General features: G+C 43.5%; 1 protein-coding gene across 9 annotated transcripts in view; it reads right to left on the reverse strand.

Annotated features, from left to right (window-relative positions):
- FOXP1 (forkhead box P1) overlaps positions 1 to 12870 on the reverse strand; it is a 495960-nt gene that overhangs the window by 427443 nt on the left and 55647 nt on the right. For all 9 annotated transcript variants that reach the window (XM_077820968.1, XM_077820967.1, XM_077820966.1 and 6 more), the window contains one exon: positions 10762 to 10892. The gene's annotated coding sequence lies outside the window, so the exon portion shown is untranslated. The remainder of the gene's footprint in view (positions 1 to 10761; positions 10893 to 12870) is intronic.

The following is a 12870-nucleotide window of genomic DNA, read 5'->3' on the forward strand; positions in this document are numbered from 1 at the left end:
CTGATCGCTGTGTGGGGAGAGGAATCCGTGCTATCAAAACTACGTTCCAAAAGACGAAATGCCAAAACATTTTAAAAAAAAAAATCTCAGAGGCCATGAGGGACAGGGGCTACATCAGGGACGCAACACAGTGCCACGTGAAACTTAAGGAGCTCAGACAAGCGTACCAGAAAACCAAAGAATCCAACGGACGCTCCGGGACAGAGCCCCAGACATGCCGCTTCTACGCTGAGCTGCATGCAGTTCTGGGGGGGGGGGGGCGCCACCACTACCCCACCCCTGTTCGTGGACTCCGAGGATAGGATACTCTCCACCAGGGCTGAGGATTTTGCAAATGGGGAAGATGAGGAGGACAACGAGCTTGGGGAGAGCACACAGCACACCGTTTTCCCCGACAGCCAGGATCTTTTTATCACCCTGACTGAAATACCCTCCCAACCCAACGAAGCCGGAGAAGGGACCTCTGGTGAGTGTACCTTTTTAAATATAATACATGTTATAAAAGCAACCATTTTTTAATGATTAAGTAGCCCTGAGGACTTGGGATGCATTCGTGGCCAGTACTGCTACTGGAAAAGTCCGTTAACGTGTCTGGGGATGGAGCGGAAATCTTCCAGGGACATCTCCATGAAGCTCTCCCAAAGGTACTCTAAAAGCCTTTGCAGAAGGTTTCTGGGGAGAGCAGCCTTATTCTGTCCTCCAAGGTAGGACACTTTACCACGCCATACTAGTAGCAAGCAATCTGGTATCATTGCATGACAAAGCCTGGCACCGTATGGTCCCGGTATTTGCTGGCATTCAAGCAACATCCATGCTTTATCTCTCTGTGTTATCCTCAGTTAGCCATGCGGTGGGAGGGGGGGCCATTGGCGCTGAGCTGTTCGCGTTTGGCTAGCAGGGATCTTCCCTGATACCAGCCAGGCAGTGGGGGGAGGGGAAAAGCGATCATCCCAGAGAATTGGATAGGGGGAGGGGTTTAGTTTGGTTTCTGCTGCTGCATGTTAACAGGAAAACTGCAGCAGTAAATGGCCAACTCAACAGGCTTTGCTTGGTATGGGAAAGGAGGGGGCTGCTGTTATGAAGGTTGCAGAAGCTGAAAGACTATTGCTTACCATGGCCGCCTGCAAGCTGAATTCTGTTGCCCGGCCCTGCGCGTGTGATCTCTAACACCAAAGCCGCAGGCATTCAATATAAGATGCAAAAAGCGACCTTGTACCAAAAATTACTTGTGCTATGTAATGTGAATAGTGTTGTTCACTGTGAAAGAGTATAGCCATTGTTCTGTAAAACGTATCTTTTTAAAATACTTCACTCCCTTTTTTCCTCCAGCAGCTACAAATGTTTCAAGCCCCCCTCCTCCATCCCAGAGGCTACTTCAGATAAGGCGGTGAAAAAAAAAACACGCGCGATGACATGTTCTCTGAGCTCATGCAGTCATCTGGCACCGACAGAGCTGTATGGAGGGACACAATAGCAGAGTACAGGACAGTGGCTGATGAACATGAGGAGAGGTGGCAGCGGGAAGATCAGAGGAGGCATGAGGAAACGCTGTGGATACTGCGGGATCCAAAGGACATGCTCTGGTGGAGGTTCAGGAACAGCAGCAGGATCACAGACGGCTGCTGCAGCCCCTACTTAACCGCCCTCCCGCCTCCCCAAGTTCCATAGCCTCCTCACTCAGACGCCCAAGAACGCGGGGGGAGGCTCCGGGCACCCAACCGCTCCACCCCAGTGGACAGCCCAAGCAACAGAAGGCTGGCGTTCAATGAGTTTTAAAGTGGCCTTTTCCTTCCCTCTGACCCTCCTCCCACACCCCACCCGGGCTACCTTGTGAGTTATCTCCCTATTTTTATAATCAATTAATAAAGAATACATGTTTTTTAAACGATAGTGACTTTATTTCCTTTGCAAGCAAGCTGTGATCAAAGGCGGGAAGCTTACAGGAAATTAGAGTCAACCAAAGGGGCAGGTTTTCATCAAGGAGAAACAAACAGAAGTGTCACACAGTACCCTGGCCAGTCATGAAACTAGTTTTCAAAGCTTCTCTGATGCGCACCGCTTCCTGCTGTGCTCTTCTAACCGCCCTGGTGCCTGGCTGAGTGTATTCAGCAGCCAGGCGATTTGCATCAACCTCCACCCCACCATAAATGTCTCCCCCTTAATCTCACAGAGATTGTGGAGCACACATCAAGCAGTAATAACAGTGGGAATATTGGTTTCACTGAGGTCTAAGCAAGTCAGTAAACTGCCCCAGCGACCCTTTAAACGTCCAAATGCGCACACTACCACCATTCTGCACTTGCTCAGCCTATAGTTGAACAGCTCCTGACTACTGTCCAGGCTGCCTGTGTACGGCTTCATGAGCCAGGTCATTAAGGGGTAGGCTGGATCCCCAAGGATAACTATTAGCATTTCAACATCCCCAACAGTTATTTTCTGGACTGGGAAGTAAATCCCTTCCTGCAGCCGTTTAAACAGACCAGAGTTCCTGAAGACGCGAGCGTCATGAACCTTTCCCGGCCATCCCACGTTGATGTTGGTGAAACGTCCCTTGTGATCCACTACTGCTTGCAGCACCATGGAAAAGTACCCCTTGTGGTTTACGTACTGGCTGCCCTGGTGGTCCGGTCCCAAGATAGGGATATGCGTTCTGTCTATAGCCCCACCACAGTTAGGGAATCCCATTGCAGCAAAGCCATCTCGTATGACCTGCACGTTTCCCAGAGTCACTACCTTTGATAGCAGCACCTCAGTGACTGCGTTGGCTACTTGCATCACAGCAACCCCCACTGTAGATTTGCCCACTGCAAATTGATTCCCGACTGACCGGTAGCTGTCTGGAGTTGCAAGCTTCCACAGGACTATTGCCACTCGCTTGTGAACTGTGAGGGCTGCTCTCATCTTGGTATTCTTGTGCTTCAGGGCAGGGGAAAGTAAGTCACAAAGTTCCATGAAAGTGCCCTTACGCATGCGAAAGTTTCGGAGCCACTGGGAATCATCCCAGACCTGCAACACTATGCAATCCCACCACTCTGTGCTTGTTTCCCGGGCCCAGAATCGGCATTCCACGGCATGAGCTGCCCCATTAACATCATGATCTCCAAATTGCGGGGGAACGCAGTTTTAGAGAAAAGTGTGTTCATGTCCTCATCACCGCGGTGCCGTCGCCTCCTCGCCTGGTTTTTCAGGTGCTGGTTCTGCATACACTGCACGATAATGCACAAGGTGTTTACAATGGTCATAACTGCTGTGGTGAGCTGAATAGGCTCCATGCTTGCTGTGCTATGGTGTCTGCTCCTGCTCGGGCAATCCAGGGAAAAGGGCGCAAAACGATTGTTTGCCGTTGGTCTCGCGGAGGGAGGGGCGACTGACAACATGGCTTACAGGGTTGGCTTACAGGGAATTAAAATCAACAAAGGGGGTGGCTTTGTGAGAAACAGAATGGCCCCCTCAAGGACAGAACTCAAAACTGGATTTAGCAGGCCATTGATTTCACGGCAGGAGGGAGGAGAAAAAGAATACAAAACAAATCTGGTCTATTTCTTGTTCTGATCCACTTCATCTATCTTTATACATCTTGCTAGCAGCAGACTGTGCAGTACGACCACTAGCCATCTTCATCACCTGGGTGCTCGGCAGAAGACAGTGCAGTATGACTGCTGGCCATCGTCTTCTGCTGGCTGCAGATTAAAAGAGTGCACAGCTGGTAGGACTGAATTGCCATGAGACGAAACTTAAAAGGGAAATGACCTGGCTGAGTCACTCCGATGTTTGCCAAGGCGCCCCCGACCTCATCGAGGTCCGTTAAAAGAGCACCCAGGACTACGTCAACGACGGCTACCAGTCATACTGCACTGTCTGCTGCCAAAAGGCAATAAACCGCGTAGCAATGCAGTACCGTGTCTTCCAGCACCCAGGAGACATACAGTGACGGTTAGCTGAGCGGGTTCCATGCTTGCCGTGGTATGGCTTCTGCACAGATAGCTCAAGAAAAAAGGCGCAAAACGATTGTCTGCCCTTGCTTTCACGGAGGGAGGGAGGGAACGGGGGCCTGACGATATGTACCCAGAACCACCCGTGACAATGTTTTAGCCCCATCAGGCACTGGGATTTCTACCCAGAATTCAAATGGGCGGCAGAGACTGCGGGAACTGTAGGATAGCTACCCACAGTGCAATGCTCCGTAAGTCGATGGTTGCCTCGGTACCGTGGACACACTCCACCGACGACATGCACCTAGAGCATTTGTGTGGGGACACACACACAATCGACTGTATAAAAACGCTTTCTACAAAACCGACTTCTAAAAATTCAACCTAATTTCGTAGTGTAGACAAGGCCTTTGTTTAGATCAGACCTGTTTGCCAACTTCTGTTTGGGCAAGGCTGTGGGGTTTAGAACATGTGTTAATGACATCATACAGGGGAATCTTAACTCCACACACAATGTTGCCACACATACTTTTATCAGGACAACACTGACTAGCAAATTATGAGTTTTCAATAATACCTGACATAACATACTTTGGACAAAGATTACTACAATAGTGTGTAGGGTGTGAAGACAGGGATAAATTCTGTCAGTGACCTCAGTCTCCTCTGACCTGACATGGTGGTTCTCTGTCATGTGAATGTCCTGGTGGGAGCAGTTATCCATCTCTTAAGGGCACCTGAATTAATACAGGCTACAAAGGAGAATTTTTGTCTTTTTCGAATGGAAAGTTTTGTAGTTGATACTGATTTTTCCCTAAAATAAGACTTGCATATTTGTAAGACTCAGCTTACTGGTTGCAAACTTGGATTTTCCTGATAAATAAAGGCTGGTGGTCATGGCGGAAGTCTATTTTGATGCCCTCTCCCAGTTTAGTTTTCCTGGGATTCACTGCAGCTGCCATGGCTTATACTAAAAAAATGTCACAGGTCAAAAGGGAATTTGTAACAAAGGTCACATCGGAAGGGCTCATCCCTCCATCATCCAAAGGTATTTAGTAAGGCTACTAAAGGCCTCTGCTTCTTGACCTTCCTAACACCAGGCAACCAAAGGGCTCACTAGACAGAAGTGCTCCCAACTGAAAACAAAGAATGTTCTGTCTCAAAGGCTTAGTTGACTGATACAAAGAGGGAAATTGGAGGTAGAATTCCTGGAGATAATATAACTTACAGCTTCTGAAAGTCTGGAAATTGTCAAGATTATCACATTCCTCAGGGCACCCACATACAGGTGCTGTTTAACAAGTGCCAGAAGAAAGTCAACCTGAAGGCACAAGCACATTCTCAGGACGAAGAAGAGCAGGCTAGGTCCAGAGGCAAAAAGCCTCAGGGAAGACAGATCCTTAAGAAGAGCCGGCTTCAGAGCCCAGCTGCTGTGTCAGCCTCTGGCCAACAGGCATCCAGTAACTGTGAACCTCCACTCCCCTTCTAGCTGCTGGAAGAGAGAAACAGCTTTCCGTTTTCTCTCCCATTTGCAACTTCCTGGCTGCTGTTGAAAGAATAGGAGTCTAACTTTCTCCCAGCCCCCTGACTGCTGGGAGAGGGTGTGGAGAAGATGTTTCTGCTACATTACTTCCTTCCACAGTCCCCATTTCCTTGGGCCCTCCCACCTCCATGAGAAACACCAGTGTCCACCACTTTTGCTGTTTATAGTTTTATCGGGCAATAGGGTGAAGCGGAATCGATTTACAGCTGTCACTGCTGCGCAGAGGCACTTCTCAACAGCAAGAATAAAACAAAGTCTTGTCAGTTTCATTCAGCCACCTCTTGGCAAAGCTTGAGCAGCAGTCGAGCTACTGGAGCTGCTTATTTGCAGACCCAGGAACAAAGCGTTACTTTATATTTGGTAACTTTTCTTCACAGCCATGGGGGGGGGGGGGAAGGGGCTAGAATTTCATTTTTTTAAAAAAGATACTTAAATGCTGCTGAAATTGGTGCCTCAGGCCCCCACACTAGCAAGAGAAAGCATTTAATTTGCTACTGGAGGGTGGATTTTTCCAGCTCTGGTTTGAAACAATTCAAAATACTTGTCTTTATTATGTCCTGTTCCCTATATGCCATTTCAGATATGACAGTGCCAAAAGGAAATAATAAAAACTGATGGAAATAAATCAGACTAGGGTTAGAAATGTTAAATATACTTTCTCTACTGTCCTAAGCTACTCCCTGATATTTAGCATTAGGAGGTCAGAGAATAAATATTAACTCTCAATTGTGTGCCTCCATACTGCCATGACTTCTATGCCTGGGTGGGGATTACTTTCCACCAATCAGATGCATCCGATGAAGTGAGCTGTAGTTCACGAAAGCTCATGCTCAAATAAATTGGTTAGTCTCTAAGGTGCCACAAAGTACTCCTTTTCAATTTCAGTTATGAAATTAACACAGAAAACTCAAACAACATTCTTGTTCTAATACGTTATTGTTTTATTAAAAGTTTGTCATATATACTATGAGTAAATACAAAAGTTTATAATGGTACATGAGTTTTACTTTGCCAGTTCCATTTTGGCCACGATTCAGCAAAGTACTTTGGCATACGCCTACCTTTAAACATTTGTAATCCCACTGATTTATGGAATTATTCAGGTGTTTAAAATGTAAGCACATGCTTAAGTAGCTTGCTGAACTGGGGTCTTTGCTAGGGGCCATACAACTAAAACTCTGCTCACCATTTACAATCTACTACCTTCACAGGCAGATATGTGCATGAAATAATTCCATTAGCAGGCTCATAGGAAGAATGGAAAACATCTACATCAAAGCAGATTTAACTGGGAAACTGTTGTAAGAAAATAAATACAGTCACAACAAAGTTAGGTCTCGTTCTAATCCACTATCAAAAATCTATATTCAGTTTTATAAATATAAAGCACTGAGATATAACATGAATTCAGCTAATAAGAAGGGTTATGATAGATCTTTCATTTTAAGCGTGAAAAGATTTCTATACTTAAAAGGCTCAAAATTCTCCTTTCTTCTCAGGATGAGAAATGCCCCTTGATGCCCCATCTCCTCCAGGACATAGCCACAGTAGAAATAATTTTCACAACTAATTTGTATATGAAGTAACACAGTTAACATTATCCAATGAATTTAGATCCACCTACACAGTATAAATATATCTAGATAAACTGTCACCTTCAGCAGAATTCATTAAAATAATGTTATATCTTGTTAAATGTAATTTTTTAATTGAAATTTAATCTTACCATATTATTTGGTAGATTTTTTAATTGACATTTGTAGTAATTAATTGGTAAGCATTACAGCTTTGTCTGAAGAATTTAAAACTAAATTTGACATAGAGATTGGCTGGCCACTGCTGTGAGGTGCCTGCTGGGAGCACTTCATCATCCTCTGAGCCCCTCCTGCAGATCATACGTGGGGGACGATGGTCTCTTTCTTACAGTCATGAATTACATTACAAATATTCCATTACCACCACGCAAATGTCATGTTAATTTCTGATCATCATCAAGTCAAACAATGGTTTCCATGCTGGCAACTAGCCAATTAGCTCTGTGGAAAAATATTCAGGCAATTATATAACTTAAATTAGGTTAAGGACTCAAAAGAAAGCAAAATAAATGCTTTGAAAATACTTCGGAGATAAAATGTAAGTTGACACTTTCTCTGTGTGCTACAGTCGATGTTATACAATCTGATAGGCAGCTGCCAACATTCATAACTGTTTATTAAATCCAGCTTCTCCTTATGGTGGCATCTAAGATCTGTATTTTTACCAATATTAGGTTCATTGTGTTATGAAAAAGACCAAAATACTTAGGATCATCCACACTAGCTTATAAAACATATTATGTAGTATATTAAATTGTTAAAATTACTTTTCCCCCCAGTAGAAAAGTTTCATGGATAGAAAGTTTGAGCAGAACGAAGTGTTTCTTGATCCACTGGTGTTTTGCAGTAGTAAGGGAGACAGATAGCACTTTTGTCCTAGAAGAATGTGCTGTTAAGACCTAGCCCAACAGCTGACTGGTTGTCCCCCATACTCCGATGCAGGAGAACCAAGTTGAACTTCTGGTCTCAGGGCTGCATCCCAACTCTGTTCCATGGATATATGCTAGTATAACTCCACTGACTTCAGTAAATTTACTCCTGATATATACACTAGTGTGAGTATGACTAGAAACAGAGCTATGATCCCTTGCTTCCCTGCCAACAAAGGAGCACTGTAAACTATATGAACCCCTACAAATAACTAAGAACCAGTTATGAAAGTGATATCCCATCTAGACTTCCTTGTTTGGAATAACGGTAGCTATAATGTAGATGATGGCACCCCTTCCTACATGTGGGGTGGGGAGGTCTGCTCTGAATGCTCATAAAATACATTAACTCTCTAAGGCATTCCTTCTCAAGCTCTCTTATGTGGGGGACCAGCAATTTTTTTCCCCCAATGTGCGCGCAGACCGGCAGCCAATGGCTCACGGACTGGCACCAGTCCGTGGACCACCACTTTGAGTAGCACTGCTCTAAAGGATGCTAAGTAGCTGAAAAGAAAAGTAGCAGTTTTATAACTCTCCAATGAGCTTGGGGTTCAGAACACCGAACTCCATTGGTGAAGCTGTGCAAAACCTTGCTGAAAATCCAGACTTTAAGCACCAAACCATTATTTTGATTTCTTCTGTTCCTAAGTCAATTTATTGGGCAAGCATGGTTATCTCCAATTTAAAAAACTTATACAGCACCAATTTCTTGACTTTAAAAATTCGTAACGATGAGCAATTTGTTTAAATCTTTCCCATCTCTTTCAGTCTCATTTTCTTATGCCTTGCAATGAGGCAATTCACTGTTCTGGCTGCTTGCCCCAGATGACCTTTGCCTGCCATAAAATAGTACACAAGTAGATGCTATGCTTTAAAAAAAGAACTCTTCTCTTCCAAAGGCTTTAAGTATTCAGTCAACACAATTAGCAGGAATCACATTTTGTTACTCAATAAGCTGGAAAGTTCTAAAATCTACGGGCTGTGAATGAATTCTTGACATCATCATGAAGGCTCAACATGGGGAAAGCAGCGATAGATATATGTAAAGGTGGATTTTATTGCAACGGGGAAAGGACTGTTCCTCATAGCTGTCCTCTAGCGACTGCTGAACAGGAAGATGGAAAAAGCAAGTCACCCTTACACCAGCCCCACCACAGTACACTGCCAGGCAACTTTCCATCCTTAGATAGAATTCTGGGAAAGGCGTTAACACCACATTGATATAATGATATTACTAAGGAAAAAAATATCTTCCACATACCTATACAAGTTTTCTATGCATGCTTTATTGGAAACTAAATTAATTAACTAGCATCATCACTGAAGTCAATAGACCAGTTTGCTATGGAGCACGGAGGAGTTTCTTGCCCAGCTAGACATCACTGGAGAAATCTGGAATTGCTCCCCATTTTAGGATCTTGGTCACATTAGCAAGGTTGGTAATTCATATATGAAGGAACTGGTAGAAATCTCTCTCTCACTCTCTCTCACACACACACACACTTTCAATTGCCATATGGGTTTATTCAACTGTTTACTACACCAGTCGGTAAAAATTGAGCAGTTATTATAATCTTTGCTAAATGACATGGTAATTATGCTACCTCTGGAAAAAAAGAAAAAAGCACAGAACCTTTTAAAAAAATTCACAATTCACTGATGTGTGAATTTCTGTGTTTTCATAATCTTTGAATGGAAATGGGTTTCCTAATATACAGAGGGATATTAAACATGTGCCAGAAACCCAAGTTTATTTTCAAGAAACAATTTATATCCCCATCTCCAATGCAATTTAATTATTCATATTTCCTGCTTTTAAAAGCCTCCTTATTCGTATCCTTTAATTTTCTTGCAAATAAAATGATTCCTGTTTTCCTGACTTATTTTTGTCCCCATCCCGCCCAGTTCATAAGCAAAAGGCGGGACATGCCATGTGAGTGATCTCAGTTTGTCAGTGACTTTGGAACCCTGTTTCTCCAGGCTGGTGGAGCTGCGGGGAGGAATTCAGAGTAGCTCCGAGCCAGTTCATGAGAGCTGAACTGATAGTCCAGTCCCAAAAGGGGCCTAACCAGATTACTAGACAGCTACACGTAAGGGGTCACAAGGGGGACTGCATATGGACAGTAACAGGGGCAAATGGCAACATTACATTAATAGAGAAACAGGCACACACCCCCCCTCACCCCCACCCACCCACCACTTGTCCAGGCTGGATCGTGCATGTCGATGGAGAAGCCAAGCTTGGTATCTAGGATTTCACCTTGAACAACGGAAAACTTTGTGCTACGGGATGCCAAGCTAACAAGGCAGGAGTATGTGATAAGACAGCTCTCTTGTGTACCAGTGACACCATTTTGTCACTGGGATATAAGCGAGGCAAAACAGTGATAGCTAATTGTTTTCTGGTTTTGGCTCCTTTGGAAGCAAAGCAGTAATTATGCCATGGAAAAAAGGCCTCTATATATCCATATTTAATTGTGACGTTCAGTGCCTGCAAAGCCATGCTTAGACCATGCCTATCAACACGGTTTCAGTTTTTCACATTACCTGTTTATACCAACCCCATCACCAAAAATCTACAACAGCTTGCATTTTCATGTAAGCTTTGGGATTTTTTTCTATTATTTAATCAGATTCTTATATATTATACAGCAGAAAACTATTGACATATTTTTAAGCACAAAACAATACTAAAAAACAAAAGCATACCAAGTAACAAGGGGAAAAAAAAAACTACTACAGACTTGGGTTAGTTGACTCACCAGTTTTACTTGTGGGTATCACACATATTCACTCATGGCTCAGGGCAAATCTGGCAAGGGATCAAAACCCCTACCATGGGAAACATGTTCGGAAGCTGGAATCACTCAGAAAGTGGTTCTCAGGAGATTGACTGAAAGACAAAAACATGTTTTAAAGCTTCACTTAGCTAGAACTAAGCCCAAGCCCACCACTTCTCTGAACTTGAAAACAAAAAGGAAAGTATAAATGCTGGAGGTGGGGAAAGCCCCCTATTAAAATATTCTTGCAATAAATCAAATGTTATTGTGTCATATAAAGATCTTTTTTCGCTATAAATAAAATTGAAACTTTTAAGGCAGGAAGGCAGCATTTTTTAAAAGGTGCTATTATTTCAAGTATCTAATTTCCTCTGCTGATTTATAAGTTTATGTTCATTTTCAATACCAAAATTAGTCAACACCCTAGCAGATACTCTGTTCGAAAACACAGTACCGTTTCAGGGATTTTAACCTACTTCATTATCAAAATGAAACAGGGTCACTGAGTTTGTCAGATATTTATCCTCCCTTTGCTCATTTCATCCTGACAAAACCTTAACAAAACAAAATCTCTTTAGCAATAATCTTTCTTCTAAGGAAAAACATGTAAAAAACTATGATGCTGGGGGGGAGTGGAGAAGAAGAGGAGAGGTAAAACTTGCACACAGGATACTTCAGCAGTTAAGAAAATACAAATTTGATTTTTTCCCCGGCTAACAGTAACATATTTGAGTTTAAGCTTGGCTCTAAGGATGCTGTTTACTGTACACACTAACTAAACAGCCATTTTACTAATAGAGTTACTTTGAAATCACTTTGTATCTTCTTCATTAACAAAGTGTCTTGTCCAGGAGGGGGAAAATCCTATTGTCCTCGACCATGGTCCAAAGAGAAGCATTATTTGGGTCTCATGCATGTGATTAATTCAGGACAGCAATTAATCACATGCTTAAATCCCATTGGCTTCAATGGGACTTAAGCACCCACCTATATACTACGTGGAAATAAGGTGCAAATTGTTAACAGTGAGGGTAATTAATCTTTGGAACAAATTTACCACAGGTTGCGGCAGAGTCTCCATCACTGGCAATTTTTAAATCAAGGCTGGACTTTTTCTAAAAAAGATCTTCTCTAGGAATTATTTGGGGGACATTCTATGGCTTGTGTTATACAGGTGAGACCAGATGGCCACACTGACCCCTTCTGGCCTTGGAATGCATGAGTCTATTATTATTATTTTTCCTGAATCAGGGCCTGGGCAAGTGAGAATGTCAGCTTTACGGCCCAACTGGTAAGACTAGGTGAGTGACATCAGGCAGAGCAGAACTGATCTGCCAGCCAGAGGCAGGGGGTGTGAGGGACTGAATGGACTAGGGGAGAGAATTCTGCCTTACGGGATGCATGTACTACCTCAAAAGAGAGATGCCCACCTGTCATGGCTATCGTCATCCATTTCTACCTCTGACCCCTGCACTCCAGCTGCTCTGGAGGCTCCCAGGCATTCCCTGGGCCGTATCGGATGTTGCTTGGGCAGCAGCATGACCCCAGCTTTCAAATATTCATGTGTTTATTTTGGCAGGCTGCCAAGTTTTTCCTCTCTCAAACTTGAAGAAGAGCTCTGTGTAAGCTCGAAAGCTTGTTTCTTTCGCCAACAGAAGTTGGCCCAATAAAAAACACATTACCTCAACCTCTTTGTCTCTCTAATATCTTGGGACCAACAAGGCTACAACTACATTCCAAATCAGGTTTTCCTAAGGCACATCTGAGAGTTTTTATATCAGCAATACCTGAATGGAACATAATGGGACCCAAAAAAAAAAAAAAAAAAAAGGGACTTCTCTCACCAAAGGGATTTCTCTTTTCCCTGCTGCAAAAAGTATTAGAGCTTCCATTTCTCATATAAAATGCATGGAAGCAGAAAACGTGTTACATTGTCCAGAAAGGTTCCTATTACTAGATGGCTCTAGAAAACATGAGTAGACCCAAAAGTTTGTTCGCCACCATTTATACTAAACAGGACCTAGGTTTCAGACACTCAGAAATACTCTGCAATACCTGCAGGCCAAAAGTGACCTTAATCTTAGATCAAGC

This window comes from Eretmochelys imbricata, chromosome 7 (assembly GCF_965152235.1).
Source record: "Eretmochelys imbricata isolate rEreImb1 chromosome 7, rEreImb1.hap1, whole genome shotgun sequence".
NCBI classification, from domain to species: Eukaryota; Metazoa; Chordata; order Testudines; family Cheloniidae; genus Eretmochelys; species Eretmochelys imbricata.